Below are 14,347 nucleotides of genomic sequence, written 5' to 3' on the forward strand. Positions count from 1 at the left end.
CATCCCTCTATGGCACAGGAGCAGAAGTGTCGTCCATGGGAACAGAGTCGAATCTGAGAGACTTCCTAGGTCCAGAACCAGGTCTCGGCAAATCAGACAAAAAAAGTCTTGACCTCCGCGACGGACCCGAATGAGAGCTTTCCTCCTCTGTATGAGACCCTCAGCACTGTAGGATAAATCAAAAAGCTCTCCACGCCTTCCCGACGGAGCCTGGCTCTGACCTCGGAGAATGCTTTGCACTTGGAAGCCGTTGGTTGGGAGTAATCCGTAAAGAAGCTGAGGCGACGACCATTAACTTCCACAGGTTGTGCCTTCCGAGCGCCTTGCAGTATGGCCTGTCGGTCGGTGTAGCGCAGAAGCTTGAAGAGCAGTGTGCGGGGTTTATGGGACCCAGACGGAGCACCGCTATAAACACGATGGGCCCTGTCGATCTCAATCAGCACCGTTGAGGGAAGACCGGGGATCCAGCGAGGCAGCATGTTTTGCAAGTAACGGGTGGGGTCATCTCCCTCTGAGCCCTCAGGCAGGCCAACCAGTCAGACATTACAGCGCCGCGACCTGTCCTCCGGGTCATTTAGTTTGTCTTGGAACTTATCCACCAGTTGCATGCAGTCGTTAACCTCCCTTTTAGCCTGACGCATGTCGGCTTTCACTGCATCTACCGCAGAAGTGAGCTTCTCTACAGTTTTAATATGGATGTTCAAGTTTTCCATGAGATCTTGTATCACCTTGTTAAGGGGGCCCAGAGCCTCGGATAACATTCCCGAAATAATGCTGCGGATAACATCGCTCTGGGCCGCCAGAGCTCGCTCGATCACCAGTGTCATCTCTTCCAGCAAGGACGATTGCTTAAAACGCTTCCCGTCCGGTGTAGCGTGAGGAGAAACCGTCTCCTTCTTCCTGGACATCACTACTCAGTAGAGATAAAAAAAAGATACTAAAATAGATGCAGTTAAGAGATGTGAAAAGAAGTTAGAGGGGGTGTGAAAAGGGAGCCTACTGAAAAGCGACCATCTCACAGAGCACATCACATGATCTTCGAATAGTGTGTTTCTTAAAGGTTCATTTAACAACAACAAAACAGGAACCTATTATGTTTTTTGTAGTTTTTTTTTGCTCCAAATTATATGGTTTTATTTTTATTTTTTTGAAGAGACAAACTGTACTGAAAGTGAGTTGTGCTTACAATTGAAAAAAAGCTGGAAATACTTTCACTTCTGGAAAAGGTAATTACAGGGAAAAATAGCACAATATTTTGTAATTTTGAAGAGCACTGTGACTGATATTAAAAAGTCTGCCTCAGAGATTTAAATGTTTGCGGTCTTTGATAGTAACGGTGGGATTCTTGAGATCTATTGTTGCTCGAGACGAGTACTTGAGCATTACAGTTTCCAAATACTTGAATCAAACTCCACTCTCATCTACATACTGTACCAGTGTACATAAAACTCCCAAAAATTGCCACAAGTCCTATTTAAAATGCCAAATTAACACACAATCAAGTAATATATTAAGTAATTAATATAATGTTTGACTTCTTGTGCAGTTAATTGTATATGGTCAAGTATGACTAAATAACGTAAAGTATTCAAATTCACGTACACACAACTTTACATTAAATTGTAAAAAGAGATGTCTGGCCTGCCTGTTTGAAGCGTGTCTCAAGGGTCCTTTATTTTAGTGTAGTAGTTGCAACATACAAATAAAAACTGTACTAAACATAAACGGTCGTTCGGTCCAAAAGCTTACAGAACAATTTCAAGTGAAAAAAGCCTTCCACCTATGGGAAGATTGGGGAATGGGGTCCAAGAGTCTGGTAATTGCAACCCCTGCGCTGACTCGGGAGGGTGAAGATGAACACACACTGTCCTCCGAAGCGTGTGCCGTCAGCCGACCGCTTTTTTAGACTCACCATGCAGCCACCCAGAGCTACAACGTCGGAGGACAACGCAACCCTGGGCAGCTTACAGGCAAGACCGCAGGCGCCAGGCCAGACTACAGGGGTCGCTGGTGCGCGGTGAGCCGAGGACACCCTGGCCGACCTAAACCTCCCTCCCCCAGGTGGCGTTCGGCCAATTGTGCGCCACCCCCTGGGAGCTCCCGTCCTTGGTCGGCAAAGGAATAGCCTGGACTCGAACCGGCGACGTCCAGACTATAGGGCGCATCCTGCACTCTACGTGAGTGCTTTTACTGGATGCGCCACTCAGGAGCCCTTTTGCTGTCTAAAACTTTTAAATAGAGGCTCAAGCTGCTGTGTTGATCCTGTTTTTTATTTTTTATATATATATTAAATCTCATATATCACACAGAGCTCTTTTTCATTTGCAATTTTTTCACACAGCTTCTGGTGAGGCAGTAAATAAGTGCAAGGTATTTTTGTAATTTCTAGCGAATATGAACGTCTGATTTTTGTATCTGAATACATTTTAAAAAAATATTTGAAATATTTGTCCCAACACTATTTTTAATAAGGCTGTCAAACTGACTGCTCATGGTAGTTCTAGGTATGTGTATAACTTCGGTAGTTCTAGTGTTAAAGTTGCAAAGTGTAAAAAATTGTCATGATGTTAACAATGAAAATAAGAATTGCGAGTGGGTTGTTTAAACAGTTGTAGCAACATGCAGGGACATGTAACACTATATATTTCGGAACCCCGCTACTTACTCTTTAAAGGCCAGTTCACTCAGTTTCTGGCACCTTGCATCCTAAAACACTTGACTTTCACATCTTAAATATTAAGTACCACTATCTTCTTGTTGTAAGATTTGCCTTCCACATTTCTGCATGGATGACTCACAGTGAGAAAAAGCTTCGCAAACTGGAGGTGAAGGGGGAAAAAATATATTAAAATGGAATGAAACATGTGTTGTGCTTACAGTTTTGCCTCAGAGATTCCTAACAGTTTCTACTAAGGTGAACTCACTCTGACCTGCTTTTTTCCTTCTTATACCCTAAAGAATTAGCAGAAGGCCTCTGGCTGACATTTCTTTTTTTTCCTTTCCACAAATCATCATTTAGCCCTGGTACCAAAGGTTATGAAATATTTAAGGGATTACATGCAGGTGAGCCGGAAATGTGTTGGTGGGCCAAAGATTCCTTCAGACATTTTACTGCCCAGGCACCAGAGTGCTGTCTCATCTGCTTTTCTCACCTCCAATCACTTGCAACAATGTTGAAGGATACATATATTTCAGACTGCATTTCATATCAGCAATTGTCTGTCTAGTAACATTGTAAGAGGCTTCAGGGTTTCACGCTGCCTCTGAAAAGCCCTGTTTTGAGAGCGTTGTCTTTTTTGTTAGCCCAGTGAACTGGGACTTTTTTGTTGAAATGGGTTAGTGTGGGTTTGATGACTAAATTCAGACTATTCTTTGAAACACCTTGGCAATTTGAAGCTGGATGTGAAAACATTCTAAGTATTTGGATATTATTTTGACTAGGATTGAAACCACCAAACTCAATTCACTGTTGACCTGAATTTGAAAAAATATATATTCACACATAAATAGTGGAGGCTTCTTGAGGCAGCAAGGGAGGCAATGTCGCCTCAAAATTTCAAAGTAATGGAATGCTGTCGGGGGTTATGAGTGCATTGTTGAATAATGGAAAGGGCATCATTCGGTTTTGAGATTTTAAAAAGTGACCAGAAAAAAAGAAATACAGCACGCAATTACATTGAAATATAATGACCTACACATTTGTGCTGTATTATTACTAATATTTGTGGTTTTATTTACACTTGGCGCCCTGTGGCGGAGTGTCCCGCCACTATATACAGTACTGTGCAAAAGTTTTAGGCAGGTGTGAAAAAATACTGTAAAGTAAGAATGCTTTCAAAAATAGACATGTTAATAGTTTATATTTATCAATTAACAAAATGCAAAGTGAGTGAACAGAAGAAAAATCTACATCAAATCAATATTTGGTGTGACCACCCTTTGCCTTCTTCTAGGTATACTTGCACACAGTTTTTGAAGGAACTCGGCAGGTAGGTTGGCCCAAACATCTTGGAGAAATAACCACAGTTCTTCTGTGGATTTAGGCAGCCTCAATTGCTTCTCTCTCTTCATGTAATCCCAGACAGACTCGATGATGTTGAGATCAGGGCTCTGTGGGGGCCATACTATCACTTCCTTGTTCTTCTTTACGCTGAAGATAATTCTTAATGACTTTCGCTGTATGTTTGGGGTCGTTGTCATGCTGCAGAATAAATTTGGGGCCAATCAGATGCCTCCCTGATGGTATTGCATGATGGATAAGTATCTGCCTGTACTTCTCAGCATTGAGGAGACCATTAATTCTGACCAAATCCCCAACTCCATTTGCAGAAATGCAGCCCCAAACTTGCAAGGAACCTCCACCATGCTTCACTGTTGCCTGCAGACACTCATTCGTGTACCGCTCTCCAGCCCTTCGGCGAACAAACTGCCTTCTGCTGCAGCCAAATATTTCACATTTTGACTCATCAGTCCAGAGCACCTGCTGCCATTTTTCTGAACCCCAGTTCCTGTGTTTTCGTGCCTAGTTGAGTTGCTTGGCCTTGTTTCCACGTCGGAGGTATGGCTTTTTGGCCGCAAGTCTTCCATGAAGGCCACTTCTGACCAGACTTCTCCGGACAGTAGATGGGTGTACCAGTCCCACTGTTTTCTGCCAATTCTGAGCTGATGGCTATATCGAAAGTATACTTGTTTCGTTATTGTTTATTTGTTTGGCCAACGTGCCCTTTTGTTGTAGTGTTTCGTTTTGTTTAAACCTTTTGTTTATTTATTATTTAATAAAAGCACTGAGCGCCGTAGCGTTCAGTTTCACCCACCACCATTCCTTGTTTTGGTTCCTGTTTCTGGTCCGTGACGTCACCACTCACACGCCACTCAACAACACTCGGTCACACGCCCCCATAGAGATGTGGCAAAAAAACAAGAATTCACGGAAAGCTCACCAAATAATGTAGTTTTAGCTACATCAACATACACAATAGCTTTTAAATAGTACATCACAAAACAGTACTATAAAGACTATTGCTTTTGACTGCTGACAAGTTTAAATCTTACTTTAGAGTACACAGCTTACAGTTCAGACTCCGACATCATTTCTGGTCGGAGTCGAGGGTCTCTAACCCTGTGCGACAAGTCGGAATGACGTCATCTACAATCTTGACACGTGCATCTTTTTTCACTGCATGACTGTGGCAATGTGCCCCGCCCCTGTGTGCATATTATGTGTTGTATGTTGCGTGCGTGTGTTAATGTCTTGGTGACACGTGGTGTCACCACTTGTGCTGCAGAAGATACTGTGGCCGGAGCCCCGGAAGAGGGAGCTGCCGGCTACGAAGAAGAGGGGAGGTCAGGAGACCATTCCCCAAGCAGCCTTTCCGCTGCCAGGACTGCCCCGGCTGAAGGAGTCAGTCTGGGAGCTATCAGCACGTCTGCTGACAGCATGGCCAGCCATGGGCCCACTGAAGCCTCCCTTCCCAGCCCGAGACTTTGTCCTGGACTGCTGGATTTTTAAGGGGGGAGGTGGCCGTTGAGGCCATGTGTGCTTTGCACAGGGGGGGGGTATATGTGGCAATGTGCCCCGCCCCTGTGTGCATATTATGTGTTGTATGTTGCGTGCGTGTGTTAATGTTGGTGTATAGTCATTGGTACACGGGATATAAACGGGTCTGTGTTTCACGTGTATTTAAAAAGTGTAGATTTGTATTTAGGCACGAGGAGGGCACAAATCACTTCACGTGCTGGTTAAATGTAATATGTGAGCACGGGGTTGCACAGAATTAATTCACGTGCTGGGATTCAAGTGAATAATTAATTAGTAATTGAATCCCAGCACAACAGTATATATAGATGCACGTTCTTTCACTCGTGGTTGGGTGTTCGGTGAGTGGAGAACGGGATTGGAGACGGAGGTAAAGAGAATAGTAGTAATAATCGTTAAAAGAAGCTCACCGTGTTTTGTCTGTTTGGTCCGTTTTTGTTTGTCTTTTTATTTGGCGTATAGTGCCGTGTCCTGTTTTGTGTTCCAACCTTTTATTTTCTGTTCTGTTTATTAAATGCTGAGCGAAAGCATTCGCTCAGCTTCACCAAACCACACCTCTCTGTCTGTTTATTTCCTGCTTCTGGTCTGACGCCACCCACTCCGGCCGTCTTTGTGACAATGACATACTGCATTTTTAAAAGAAATCAAGGAAATGCCTAATCAAATGTGTTTTTACATCCATTTCCAAGATTTCACTGACTTCCGTGACCTCCATGACAAAATCGTAGCCTTAATTATAAATTCAGTACTAATGTATTCAACCCTGCTTTGTCCTTTCACTAAAAGTGATAGGTGTGTCTTGACTACCAAGTCTGCTAATAAGAAACTGACATTATTTGGATGTAGAAGAAGGTGGCTGACAAATATAACAGGATAGAAGTGATCCCTGCATTCATATTCTGGGACATCACAAACTGGGCAGTAGTATCATAGTTGAAATGTGTATTCTTAGATGCTATCTATCCTTAGGTGTTGATCTGAGGGAGTCATTAACTTGTATGCTTTAAAAAATCAGCTTTTATACCATTTCAGTCCCTTAAACAGACAGCCATCTGCCTTAGACATTGCCATGAGTTTTGGTTTTACAAGCTAGTTGGAATATGTACACATCATATTGATTTTAGCATGGTGTGAAGGTAGAAGATGCCCTTACTTTCATTTATGGGACATTATCTGCTGTGACTTCCAAGGCTATTACTATCCATCTGGGCTGCCCCCCTCTGTAGCTTTGTCCCCAAGTGGGGCATCCCCAGCGGTTCCCCCACTGCAATTTACCAACTCCATTATCACCTTCAGATGTGTGGAATCATAATGGAAGTGACAGAGGTGCAGCTGAAAATTGCCTGTTAATATTTTATATGTTAGAGCACAGGACTGGCGAGACACTGTTCTCTTAAAGGGAAATTCACAGATTTTATCCCCACCACAACCTTCACATACACACTTTTACTGTAAATACAAGACCAAGCAGACAATAGGTTAGTCAAGTGAAGCTTTATTCTCAAAATCTGGAGACTAAATTTAAATGATCTTATTTAAGACAGATGATTAGAAGTTTGTTTTTAGGAAAGCTTGTGAGACTTCCAATATCTGAATGCCTTTGGCTTCATTATGAGAGAATGAAACAGGCTCAATGACAGTTTTTGTTTTATTTAAATAAGTTCCCCCAAAACATCCCACAAAAATACCCAATGGCTATACTGTAATCCAGTGGGCGCTAGCACCAGACATCCACCAGACACAACTGCATTACCTGGCTGACCCGGAACTACTGTCTTGCTCACTTTCGCGTGGCGACACAAGTAAATTCCGGGTCAGTAAGTTTGATTTTGCTTGAATACAGCAAACGATGTCTCTTTCATGGGCAGCAAAACATAAACACAAGAAATGGGAAGAAGAAGAATGCAAGCGGCAAAGGGGGCATATAAGGGCATTAGAAATATTTTTACAAATCTGTGCTGAAAGCCCCGAACCACCGAAAAGATTATCCCCGACCCTGGAGAAAGAGCATTTTCTTTAACAAAGCATGTCAAAAAACACCTCACATCAACAGTAAAGCAAGGAAAACTCACTGCCTTTGCTGTATTGGTGATTGAGAAAGAAGTAAGCCACGTTAAACTGCATTTGGCTTAAGGTTGCCAACTGTCCATTTAGGTCAGTCAGTAAAAAAAAAAAACAAGTAATATTTTAACACTAAAAAATAAATAAAAAAAAGGCAGTTATTTTGAATCGAATATAAATATGGTATATTTTGTACTGCTTGCGGCTTTCCCAATCAGCTCAAATGACATAGACCTACCCCTTATGTGATGGCAGTGAAAAGTAACAAAAGAAGAATGACAATTAACAATACTGTGCTGAAATTAGTATACGCGTTCTTCAACCAAGTAAGTAAACAAAGCACAGCGAGCTCGGGAGACATCGTCAAACTTGCAATGCTTTTTTGTTATTGGAAATATGCTGGATAGCCTAGATGAAATTTATGCAATAACAAGTGACTGACTGACTTGACGGATCTTAGATGTGATCTGGCAGCTGATGAACACTGGCACAAAACTGTGCTCTTGTATATACCTAGCGGAGAGCCACGTTTCCTACACTTGCCAAGGTTGCCATTAATATGTTGACTTTGCCACACAGTACCGCAGAATTAGAACAGGTTTTTTTTTTTTTCTCAGATGAACCTTGTAAAAACAGATGTAAGAAATCAATTGTCTACAGACATTCTGAATGGAATTTTGACTATCAAGACTGCTGTTAAAAACAGCACCAGGTTCAGACCAACGATCCAGCCTGCAAATGTGTCCATGTATGACCATAAGAAGTAAATAAGACCTAAAGAAATGTAAGTACACAAAACTAGACTATTTTATAATGTACTTTTACTTATTGTTTCTGTTTTTTAAATGATGTCAGTAAAAAAAGGCCACTGTAAATCTGATTTGACTACACAACAATGTGCAGGTGTGTTTGTTTATTTAATATATATTTTTGTGGACTATGGGGGACCTACAGTTATGTGGACAAAAATTTGAGCACCCTCCTATATAGAAGTATCATGTTTTTTGTTTTTTTTAATTGGATAACAACCAACATGGTACTCTTGTCCATATTTGAACTGTTGTATTTTTATTCAGTAACTCGTGAAAGGTGATTATTCAGGCTTCGCTATGGGATTTGAAGTAGGCTTCAGGTTTTTCCGAATTTATTTTGAAATGTATTTAGCACACCGCCTTCAATTGAACTGTTTCTGGCAGATTTGATCAGTAGTTAAGTTCAGAGCAGTGCGTAACATTGTCATCATATTTAATAACCATAATTGACCATTTCAGATCAAAAATTGAAATGATACCTTGCAAACTGGTAGCGCGTGAGTTAAGCTTATATATATATATATATATATATATATATATATATATATACAGTACTGTGCAAAAGTTTTAGGCAGGTGTGAAAAAATGCTGTAAAGTAAGAATGCTTTCAAAAATAGACACATGTTAATAGATTATATTTATCAATTAACTAAATGCAAAGTGAGTGAACAGAAGAAAAATCTAAACCAAATCCATATTTGGTGTGACCACCCTTTGCCTTCAAAACAGCATCAATTCTTCTAGGTACACTTGCACAAAGTCAGGGATTTTGTAGGCATGTAGTCAGGTGTATGATTAAACAATTACACCAAACAGGTGCTAATGATCATCAATTCAATATGTAGGGCGCTGGAGACAGCGGGGGTTCTCCCTCGGGCGCTGGAGACCACGGGGCTTCTCCCTCGGGCGCTGGAGACAGCGGGGCTTCTCCCTCGGGTGTTGGAGACAGCGGGGCTTCTCCCTCGGGTGCTGGAGACAGTGGGGCTTCTCTTGACCTCACCCATCTCTGGAACATTAGCTCCAGCTCCGTTGGTTCTGGGTCCGGAAGTCCCCGCTCCTGTCTCCGTTTTCTGTTCAGTTCCTCCTGTACAGCGGTGGCCGCTTTCATTGCCCGGATCATCTCGTGCAGCGCTTCCATTTTTTATTTATTTATTTTATTTATTTATTTATTTTACTGTGCTGGGTCAGTAGGGCGCGTTTCTGCCCGCATTCTCCACCACATGTAACAGAGCTTCTCTCTTATTGGCTTGTTTGCCCTTTAAAAACACAGAACGACCCAGACACAGAACTGCACAGTGAAGCACTTTCGTGCACTTTTATTACAAAACAAAAATAAACAAACAAAACAAAAACCTAGCTCTCATTGAGCACTAACTAAACACACAGGAACCTCAACTATAATGCAGGGCGACTAAGCCGTTTACCTGCTACACAAAACACTCTGTTCTTTCAACTTACACTTTTCCTGTAAACTTTCTTGACTGCTTGGAAGCAGAGCACTCCTTCTCCTCAGCAGCCTAGAGCAGACTGACTGCTTCTTTTTTATACTCTGCACCTGGCTCTACTTTCCAATCATTGCCAGGTGCCGGTGATAATTAAACAAACAATAAAACAATTACCTTGGCAGGGAGGCTTTACTCTGTCCCTGCCATAAAACAAAACATTTTTCATATCGCAGGCCCCCTTTCATGCTACATCCGTTACAATATATATAGCTATAAAAAAGGCCAACAAAATGCTCAGATATATAGTGACAAGTGTTGAATTTAAATCAAGGGAAGTAATATTAAAACTGTACAATGCATTAGTAAGACCTCATCTAGAATACTGTGTTCAGTTCTGGTCACCTTGCTACAAAAAGGATATTGCTGCTTTAGAAAGAGTGCAAAGAAGAGCGACCAGAATTATCCCGGGTTTAAAATGCATGTCATATGCAGACAGGCTAAAAAAATTGAATTTATTCAGTCTTGAACAAAGAAGACTATGCAGCGATCTGATTCAAACATTCAAAATTCTAAAAGGTATTGACAATGTCGACCCAGGGGACTTTTTTCGACCTGAAAAAAGAAACAAGGACCAGGAGTCACAAATGGAGATTAGATAAAGGGGCATTCAGAACAGAAAATAGGAGGCACTTTTTTACACAGAGAATTGTGAGGGTCTGGAACCAACTCCCCAGTAATGTTGTTGAAGCTGACATCCTGGGATCCTTCAAGAAGCTGCTTGATGAGATTCTGGGATCAATAAGCTACTAACAACCAAACAAGCAAGATGGGCTTAATGGCCTTTTCTCATTTGTAAACTTTCTTATGTTCTTATGACTCTTACCTTGTACCCATGACCGTAACTAGCTATGAGGACACCGAAATGTTTCTGCCGAAGCACTGTGGCTAGCTTCAAGATTAAATCTCTCCTACTGATATTTTCCCTGGTACAGTCCTCATACAAAACAAAGGAATTGATGGCTGCCAGGTCCAGTAGAAATAACAGGCTTGTATATTTTAAAAAAAATAGAATATTGTAGGTTATAGTCAAAATAAAAACATTGTGTATTGTAAAAGGCAGTCAAAATGACTGCTTTGGGGGTTCTAGGTGGGTGGGATTATAACTTCCTTATTTTCACAATCCTGCCTTTCAAACGCTGTTAGGGTATTTAATACATGTATTTAGGAAAAGTCACAAATGTAAAAAACGCATAACTTTCAGACAGTAATTGACATTTGAAAACCTCAAACCGTCAAAATGATGCGGCTTTTCTAGTGTTAATAACTTTTGAGTTGTTTGATAGATATGCCTGAAAAATTGTATGAACTGTCCCCTGGGGTAGATCTCTTGATGTGGACAGTAGCGTTCCAGCCGCTTGTACGTTCTTTGAGCTACAGACAGTGAAAAAACGAATATTCTCATTATTTTTTGCAATATAAAATATGAAACCATTCAAAAGCTATTCACATTTTCATCCCCCATTGTTTTCAATGGGATTTCCACTTTTTTGGAAAGATGTCTGATATGAAAAAAGATTGTGGCCATCACGAAAAAATATATTTTTTCGTCAGACCCTGTTATTTTTTTGTCAGAGAATTCCTTTTTTGCAATCTTGTTCCGTTTTTTTTTTTCTTTTTTCAAATGTTATAAGTAGGCTTGCTACTTTTTAATTTTAATTGGTAAAGCTATAACCACTTGCTATTTTTGATTTTCTTATCAAAAATAATAATTTAGAAATCATCTCTAGTTTGTGTATTTTTTGTACTTGCTGTCTGTTCCACTCTGAATGGCTAGGGTCGATGTCAGTCATCTTAGTGGTCCCTTAGTAGGCTACTGTAGTTTCACTGTCAGTCATTTCATCCTGTTCTGACAGCTCTAGTTGACTGAAGCAGTCTGAGGGAAGTGGGGAACGGGGTAAGGGGGGAAGAGGGGAGCAACTAGGGACCTAGGGACCCGTTATTGGATCATTTAGTACACGTACTATTTTCTTTAAATTCATTGCCTTTTATTTCATTTATAAAGAACTGATTGGCCCAAATTTGTATGTGTAGTAAAAATAATGTGTGTAGTTAATAAAATAGATCGCGTAGTGTATTGCAGTACTACACGTAGTAATTTTTTTGAAACGTGTACTAAACAGTACACGTTTTTGAACCAGATGGCTGCATAATGGCCTTCCATAGGAGCCTAGTTGTTAGCACGTTTGCCTAGCACGCCAAAGATCACTGGCTTGAGACAATTAAAAAAAAAACAAAAAAAAAAAACCTAGTAACATATTTATATGTTTTATTTAACATCATGTAATCAAAGAAACTACAGAACAATGTCGCAAAAGTCTACTGGAAGCCATAATAGTCATATTTAGGGCATGTTGGATTTCAAAATGTCACATTTTTAAATGTCACAGTTTTTTGTTAAGTATGGAAAACTACAAAGAGGTATGTAATTCAGTATGTTAACATAGCATTATTCCACAGGCTTCATTTGAAAAAACTTGCCCATAGCTGTACTGCTAATTCACTGTATTCTAATAAAATTACAACTGTACATGCAATATTGGCAAAATACAATAAACATATGGTCAAAATTCAGTATTTAAAAAAAAATACATGCTTTTGGGATATTCATTTGTTAAGTTTGTTCATAGAATTATGTTTTGGAGGACAGCGTGTGTTCGTCTTCGCCACTCCCGAGTCAGCTCAGGGGTGGTAGCAGTGAGCTGAGCCTAAATAATAATTGGATACTCTAAATTGGGAGAAAATAATAATAAAAAAAAATTGGCAGTTATAACCTTGGTTGACATTACCCTGTTTCCTCAAAACACAACTTTAATTGCATGCATGACCTTATTAGTTACATTGTATAACCTGCCCTGTATCTAATCATTTGCTAAGCCCGAATAACCTAGCTTAATTTCCTCAAAACCATTCTTTCCTTTGCATTAACAAGTTCCTTCTAAACTTATCCCATTTACCACGAAATGTACTAATAACAGGATGTTCTGCTTTGGTAGACAAAACGTGCATTCCCAGCTGCTTCAGTGCCACTCACTCTTGCATGCTCGCACGGTTTGTTTGAATAATACATTAACCCTTTCATTATCACAGTAAAAAGACACTGTTATACAGTCTAGTTGTTGTACATAGATTTCTACATGTCCCAATATTTTCCTACAGAAGGCATGAGTCTGCAGGTGGGCATCTGACATTATTAGCCATCTATTCCTAATGCAGCACTAAATGAAGGGGGCTTGCTCAACAGTAAGGTTTATTATTAAGCTTATGCCAACTATGAGGAGAAAAATTCCCCAAGAGGTAATCTCAACAAAAATACTTATTACAAGAGATCGCTCTCCTGCATGTTTCTATGACAATTTGAAGGATGCTTATACAAGTAAGGGGAATTGTCTTTATTTCCCCCATGCAATGATTGCACTAAGTAGGCTCAGGTCACTGTTACCACCCCAGCGCTGACTCGGGGGGGGGGGGGGGGGGGTGCGAAGATGAACACACGCTGTCCTCTGAGGCGTGTGCCGTCAGCAAGCCATTTTTTTTCACACTGCGGACTCACCATGCAACCACCCAAGAGCTACAGGGTCGGAGGACAATGCAACTCTCGGGCAGCTTACAGGCAAGCACGCAGGCGCCCGGCCAGACTACAGGGGTCGCTGGTGCGCGGTGAGCCGAGGACACCCTGGCCGACCTAGCTCTCCCTTCCCCCAGGCAGCGCTCGGTCAATTGAGCGCCGCCCCCTGGAATCTCCCGTCCTCGGTTGGCAAAGGAATAGCCTGGACTCGAACTCGCGACGTCCAGACTATAGGGCACATCCTGCACTCCACACGGAGCGCCTTTACTGGATCCGCCACTCGGGAGCCCCGGATTCAGCTATTTTAAAGACATTAGGCTTAGGTACTGTATGTAGATGCAATTATTGACCAGCCAGCATTATCATGATATTCTGTCAGGGTTAAAACACTGATTTGAATCTAATAGAACCACAATTTAATTACCTGTTATATATAGCTGTCCCTGCCAAAAATCACAGATGTGGCCATTCCCCAATTAAGTAACTGAGTGGCCATTAGGGGAGTGGCCATCTGTATAAAAAGGCTTTGTGGGGAGAGAGAGAATTAGGTAAGTGAAACTGTGTTATGTTTGAGTCTATAATTCCTGCCTGTAACATCTTGGGCCTGGACACTATCCTGTCACACGTTGGAAGGTGAAAAAACAAACAAACCTGGAAACTATTGTATGTTGTGAATCGAGCTACTTGCATGTTTTAATTTGCGTGTGAGCTATATTTTTGCGTATAGGCAGATACTGGAAGTGCCATCTGTTTGTTTGACCTTTATAGCACACATTTTTACCTTTATCTTGATAACCACTCGTCCATACTGTATGTTCATAAATGTTATTTGTATATTCCTTAGCAGAACTTATTGAAGGTATTGTAG

General features: G+C 41.1%; 1 protein-coding gene across 3 annotated transcripts in view; it reads left to right on the plus strand.

The window, feature by feature from the left end:
- The window catches only part of LOC117421281 (netrin receptor UNC5C), a 294,417-nt gene that overhangs the window by 74,605 nt on the left and 205,465 nt on the right, over positions 1 to 14,347 (plus strand). Inside the window, exon 2 of one of the 3 annotated variants that reach the window (XM_059026125.1) lies at positions 8,215 to 8,381. The exons of the other annotated variants lie outside the window; for them this stretch is intronic. The gene's annotated coding sequence lies outside the window, so the exon portion shown is untranslated. The remainder of the gene's footprint in view (positions 1 to 8,214; positions 8,382 to 14,347) is intronic. 3 annotated transcript variants of the gene reach the window in all.

Source organism: Acipenser ruthenus, chromosome 1, assembly GCF_902713425.1.
Source record: "Acipenser ruthenus chromosome 1, fAciRut3.2 maternal haplotype, whole genome shotgun sequence".
In the NCBI taxonomy this organism is placed as follows: domain Eukaryota; kingdom Metazoa; phylum Chordata; class Actinopteri; order Acipenseriformes; family Acipenseridae; genus Acipenser; species Acipenser ruthenus.